Here is a 7460-nt window from a genome sequence, read left to right as displayed (position 1 = left end):
GCCATCTACAAACCCGATTCATGACAGTCTTGATTCATACCTACTTCCAACATATGAACGACTGTGGAGTGTTTAAATAACTTAGTCATTCGGAAAGAATAACCTAGCTATTTTGGAAGTCAAAACATGCAAAGTGAAGCACAATAATAATCGAATCTAATATGGTCTCAGAACCCTTTTGAATATAAATAAAACCACCTTTTATTTATCACCATATTGATTACACATTATTCAATGTTTCAAATAATCAACTTAAGACTTGAATAAAAACAACAGTCGTCTCATGCTCCTAGCATGTACACTTTGTTTTCTAAACAATAGTTATGCCATACCCCAAGTATGCACACTATGTTTGTCTATGATCCTTACATTGTGATGTAGATCAATTGAACATGATTCCATTGATACTCATTTCACAATCCCAAATCGTTATTGTAAATGCAAGAATTCCAAATTCATGTCATTTACTGAAATCTGTTAGATTCTAAACTTATATGCATTGATCCTCTTGTAATGATTATGCACGAAGTCAGAAAGACTTGACAACAACCACTACAGAGCATTCCAAAGGAGATCAGCTCCTTGGGAACATCCTTCTTGCATTAAGTTTCCTAATCTTACATAGATTGAATAACTTCCACCTATGGAGACATTTCCATAGTCCCATTTGACTATCACTTCCGAGCAAGAGTTACCTCTTTTCAGAAAATGTCAATATGGTCCTACCAAAATTATCACTATACTTCCAATTGTCCTTGATCAACCAATCTTTGGCGAACCTCAGATTGTCCTCGACAATTGCTTAATCACTTTAGTCATATCCAGTTCTAGACTTTTCCCTTCTAAATGCCTTAAGCATTTGGAAAATTTAGAAAGGATGAATATTATAGCACGTGAAATCGATCCTATATCCGAAGCATATGGGACACGATTCATGATGTTTGACATAAAGACATGATACTAAACCATTCTTTTGCTACAATATTTTTTGTTTGCCATGTTTTCAAAATTTAACTATGAAGAGGGATGCCGTAATCATAATCGAATTTTGAAAATGCAATATATATAGAATTTCTTCAAGTTGAACCATTCCAACACAAAATTCATATATATTCTTGACTAAAGATGATTAAAATCTCAATCTAAGCTTTAGAATTGAAATGAAGTATAATTTCCTCTCCCTTAATTATAGCAAAACAACTTTTCAACCCCTGCAACTTCACGGATTGAAATTTTGTTTTCTATAATTAACATTGCTAGCTTGCAATACTAATCATAATAATCATGCTCCCACTAACATGATGATTATCAGCATAACACTTATGCTCCCACTAGCTTTGACATATTTCCAGAAATCTGCTGGACTTCTGAAATTTAGATTCATACATCCTTTCTTAGATAGCTCACATGTGTGTCTAAAAATTTTTTCAGAACTATGAAAAGGGATGCCGTAATCATAGTCTCAATTGCTTAGGCATTTGCCATTTCTCACAAGTCCATGTTAGTGTGCCGGTTAACCACACGCGCTCCACTAATGACTTTTGAAAATGCAAATGACACAATTGATATCTACTTAAAATCTATTTAGTGAAAGCGTTTCCTCACCATCATTTTCATGAATCGGAGAGAAACCTTATGACACTTAGATTTTATAGTGTATGAGTTCCTATCCATGCGAATTTGTCAAAACCATAATCACAAGATAAGGTTAGTGACAAATTCAGCCCTACATGGATTAAACTTATTCAATCTTAGTTTCTTGTCACCTTGGTAACACAAGGCCCACCAATGCTTCCAAGTTGAACTCTGATAACTCACATGTAAATTCAACTTATTTGAAGTAGGTACAGAAATAAGAATTATGTCAACACGATAGGTTGAAAACCTTAAGTCGTGTGCTAGTGATAAATTACAGGTTTCACTCTTGATTAAATCTTGAAACTCTTTCAGGATCTTTAAGGCTCCCACTGTCCTCTTGACATATAAGTTTTTCTAGTCAAGAACCATTCCTTAACAAAACAAATATTCAAGGGATAGTGCAGATTCTTATCAAGACTAACACTTCACACAATTGGTCTTAGTTGGTCTTTGTCTCATCCAAGACATCACATCTTACCAATCTCAAATGTACAAGAGTAGAAAACATTTTACTCTTACATTTGATAAGTGTTTTAAACCTTACTTTATGTCACTCAATGTTACATTCTTGGAGTATGACTCTAAGAATTGTTTTGGAACGAAGTATGACTCATCTCCTTGATCTTAACCAATCCAACAATTCATGACCTCTCTTCTTAGCCATAACAATGCACTAAGACATCCTTAGAGTATGAATTTGTGATATGGTTTCTAAATCATTAAGATGATCATAAAACTGATACTAAAGTACTCTCCCATCTTTTCAGATTTGAGAAACTTTTATCCTTCTGCCTAATTTGATTCTTCTCATTTGTTTTGTCATACATTGTAACCTTTCCAATGTTACAGAATTATACTTAACCTTATAAGTATAATCATATTTACTAATCTTTAGTAAATCATGACAAATCAATCTTTGTGGTGGACCTTGACCAGTGCACACCTAGTGTACCTAATTCCTTAGTCCTTCAATTGACTCACATATACATGTGATCAAAGATTTAGTCTTAATTTTTCAAAGATGAAAATTCTCATTCATCATACAATACAACTTGTATGATTCCAAGTTTCTGTCCAATTGAAACTTGGGTGATGAAAACTTTCTTCATTTGGTAAATTCAGACACTACCACAAATGAAAGAATCGAATCCATTTTCCAATATTGCTATTACTGGAAACATATAAGCAACAATTTTCCACAGATGCCATTGTAAGGATATTTTAAAATAAATAAAATTAAAACCCTTTTTTTTTATTTTAAAACTTTGCGGAAAAACTTATCCTTACAATCCACATGAAAACCTTGTTGTTATCTATTCACAAGCAATATAATATAACTCCTAAGAAGTAGCTCAAGAATCCGATCTTCAAACTACGCGATAGAAATCCATCTACGCAGTCAGATTCAACATATTCTTTCTTTAAGTTTCTTTACCTTTTCTTTGATTCTTAAAACATCACCATGTGACCCAGTCACATCATGTATCAAGAATCTCATAATAGAAACTTAATAGAGTTAGACAGTGGATTTTACCTGAAGTAGAGTCAAACCTCTTGACTTCATCAACCTTATGACCTTTCAGGTGAATAGGGCAGCTGGCTGTTATAATAATCCTGAGGGCTTTTGATATTCCACTTTCACTCTAGCGCAAGTGAGACACTTGCCTACGTAAGTAGCGATTTCTGCCTTCATGTTTGACCACCAATAATGTTGCTTGATATCCAGGTACATCATATATGAACCCAGATGGATGGAGTATTGTGTCTTGTGAGCCTCATTCATGAATACTTCTCTGAATCCCCCAAGTTTAGGGACCCAGATTCTGTTCATGAAATAGTATGCTCCATCCTCCTTGACCTCAAAGCTCTTCTCCATCACGCACAATGATTCGCTTGCAGTGTTTTCTGGTTTCAATGCATCCAACTAGGCTTCCTTGATTTGCTAGGTTAGGTGGGATTGAATGGTTATCAAGAGAGTTTTCACCCGACGAGTCGAATATTCCTTTCGACTCAAGGCGTCGGCTGCTACATTAGCCTTACCCGGGTGGTACTTGATTTCACATTCGTAATCATTTAGCATCTCATCCCATATTCGTTGCCTCATGCTTAACTCTTTCTGATTCAGAATGTGCTTGAGGCTTTTGTGGTCGGTGAAGAAGGTGCACTTTGTACCATAAAAGGTAGTGCCTCCAGATCTTTAATGCGAAGACCACAACTCCCAGCTCGAGATCATGGGTAGTGTCACTTACTTCATGAGTTTTTAGTTGCCTAGATGCATACGCAATTACCTTCCCGTGTTGCATAAGGACACAACCTAAACCTTGATTTGAAGCATCACAGTAGACTACAAAGTCTTCAGTACCCTCCGGTAAGGATAGCACTGGGGCACTACAGAGAGGTTGCTTCAAGGCTTGGAAGGCAATCTCTTGCTTCTCCGTCCAGTTGAAAGGTATGCCTTTTTGATTCAATGTGGTGAGAGGTTTGGCTATCTTGGAGAAGTTCTTAATGAACCTTCGGTAGTATCCTGCAAGACCCAAGAATTGGCGAATTTCTGTCGGTGTTGTCGGGATCGCCCAATTTTCGATTGCTTTGATCTTGGAAGGATCTACATGAATCCCGACCTTATTGACAACATGTCCCAAGAAATTTACATTGTTAAGCCAAAACTCACACTTGGAGAGTTTCGCATATAATTTCTCAGCTCGCAGGTCTCTAAGATTTGTCGGAGATAATGGTTATGGTCCTCTTTTCTTCGTGAGTACACGAGGATATCATGAATGAAGACGATTACGAAGTTATCAAGGAATAGGTGACAAACTTGATTCATGAGGTCCATAAAAGCGGCGGGGGCATTTGTTAGACCTAAGGGCATCACGACAAATTCGTAATGTCCGTACCATGTTCGAAAGGCGGTTTTTGGAATATCCTCCTCTCGGACTCGGAGTTGGTGATAACCAGATCTCATATCTATCTTGGAGAAATAACTAGCTCCTTGAAGCTGGTCAAATAGATCATTGATCCATGGAAGTGGATACCGGTTTTTGATAGTGAGCTTATTATGTTCCCTATAGTCGATACACGTCCTGAATGATCCATCTTTCTTCTTGACAAAAAGGGTTGGAGCTCCCTATGGAGAGAAACTTGGTCTTATAAATCTTTTATCTAGGAGTTCACTCAGTTGGCTTGATAATTCTTGCATTTCAGCGGTAGCCAGCCTATAGGGTGATTTGGTGATTGGAGTAGCTCTAGGCACGAGGTATATTCGAAATTCGACTTGTCTCTCTGGGGGTATTCTTGGAAGATATTCAGAAAATACATCCGGAAAATTGCATGCCACTGGGATATCTTCTATGCTTACCTCTTCTTTGGTATTGTCCACAATGTGAGCGAGGAATGTGTAGTTCTTCTTGTGTAAGCACTTATGTGCTTTGATGCACGAGATAACACGAAGATTTACACCGGGTTTATCTCCATATATTACTAGGGTTTCGTGATTTGGAAGATGTAGACGAACGGCCTTCTCGTGACACATAATATTAGCATAATGGGGGCTCAACCAATCCATGCCGATGATTACATCAAAACTCCTAATATTTACGGGCATCAAATTTATTTGGAAGGTGTGGTTGTTTAGAGTTAGTGTACAACCTACATAGATGTACTTAGTTGATTCAGTCTTCCCATTAGCCATTTCCACCGTGAAGGCTTCATTAAGCTTCTGGAGTTGTTGTTTTAGTAGATGTTTGAACTTATTACTCACAAAACTTCACTCTGCCCTACTATCAAACAAGATGCATGCATATTTGTTTTTAAGTAGAAATGTAATGGTGACAATAGTGGGGTCCTGGACTGATTCTCCTTGCCCCAAATTCAAGACCCTTCCCAATCCTCCATTTCCTTGGCTATTAACGTTGGGGTAGTTTCGACGGAAATGTCCAGTTCTCCCACAGCCATAGCAGGTGTGGCTAGCTCCAACATTGTTGTTGTTGTTGTTGTTGCTTCCTTGTTGTTGGTTCTATGGAGGATAGGTCCTACAGTATCTTGTTGTATGACCTTTTCAGTTGTAGTTGGTGCAGTGCATCTCCCTACATTCACAGTGGTGATGGAGATTGCATTTGTTGCACCTTGGGAGATTCCCGGAATACTGTCTAGGGGCACTTGGGTGGATGAGACTGGAGCATGTGGTGAGGTGACTGCTTGAGTAGCAGCATGTACAGTCACTGTTTGTTGTTTCTTCGATGATTCGGGATTTTGGTTTCCATTCTGCTTGTGGTTTTTCCCCTTCTTGTTCCTGCCTTCTTTCTTAATCTCCGCCTCTCATGTTTTGGCGCGCTTTCTGTTGTCGTGATCGTACATTTTTTTTGGCTAGCCTCTTTGCTTTCATACATGGTCGGATTTGCTGAAATGACATTTCCTTGGATTGGCACGGTTAATCCCCAGATAAATCTCTCGATCTTCTTCCCTTCCGATGTAATCATTCCAGGACTCAAAAGAGATAGCTCACTAAACCTTGTTATATATGTATCAATGTCATAGTTTTGAACTGTGAGGTTCCACAATACTTGTTCCAATTTCTGAATTTCCCCTCGGGGACAGTACTCAGCTAGCAACGTCTCATTAAGTTCCACCCATGGTATCGCATTCGCCACCGGGAGCGTCATAGCCTTTATGTGACCATTCCACCAGGAGAGGGCTTGGTCCACAAAGGTGCAGGCCGCAAACATGACCCTAGACTCATCCGGACATCCGAAAATTTCAAAAACTGATTCCACCTTCTCAATCCATTGCTTCAAGGCTATTACGCCTACCGTCCCATTAAAGGTATGAGGCTCGGTGTTGGTGAAATCCTTGTAGGTGTAAGTTGTTATGGATCCTTGGTTTTTTCCTTGATTCGTGCTTCAAATTCCCTATCTGTTGCCTTCCCCGTTGTTTCTTTTGCGAATTTGCACAAGTGCTGCAGTGACCGCAGCGGACAATGTTGCTTGGAATGCGATCGAGTTAATTTCTAGGGGCGTTGGTGTCTTGTTTTTTCCACAGTTTGGTCATTGAGGCATCTTTCTTTCATGGAGCAATGAGATGATGAGTATATATTGTGTTCCAAGGTTAGAATGCCACTAACTCGGCGAATCGATTGGTGTATCTAAGTGATTCCATGTATTAACATAAAAACTAAAACACATAACATATAACAATGTTACAAATAAACATAGAGCATTTTCATTCATAATAATCGTTTTTAATACATGAAAATTTTCCAGAAGGCGTACAATACATAAGAATATAAAATCTGGCAGCATGACCACCCTATGGGTAGTGTAGTCACTTAAACATATGGTCGATAGTACATAGCATAGATCACATAAACGAAACATAATACTAACGAAAGACACGGCTGGTCCTAGTCATGGTGGGATGTACCAGGGGTGGTGCTGAGGAAGTGGATGCTTCCTGAAGGCGAGCCACCTGTCACTCCGCGTCTCAAATTTGGGACTCCCACATTAGCTGTGTAACGCCCGCGTTTCCAGGCTAGGGATTATCATTGATGTAATAGACTAGGTTAACCCTTGTAACTCTTTTTGGAGTATTAATTATGAAATATTTGTGTATTATGTGAATTATGTGTTTATTTTCTTAATTATTATAATTTAATGAATTAAGAATAAAACAAGCATCAAATTTAAAGTGTGAGATAAGCCCAATATATTTTCATAAAGATGTAGTGGTCAAAACAAGGATTCCGAAGATATAAAGAATGCCGAAATCTGAGTAATAACGAAGAAGTTATGACCTGTCGAAGTTTCGTGACAGAACCAACAACGCTG

The sequence above is a fragment of the Lactuca saligna genome, chromosome 9 (assembly GCF_052625555.1).
Source record: "Lactuca saligna cultivar CGN05327 chromosome 9, ASM5262555v1, whole genome shotgun sequence".
NCBI classification, from domain to species: Eukaryota; Viridiplantae; Streptophyta; class Magnoliopsida; order Asterales; family Asteraceae; genus Lactuca; species Lactuca saligna.
The sequence above is the reverse complement of the archived record's forward strand: the minus strand, read 5'-3'. Positions refer to the sequence as shown.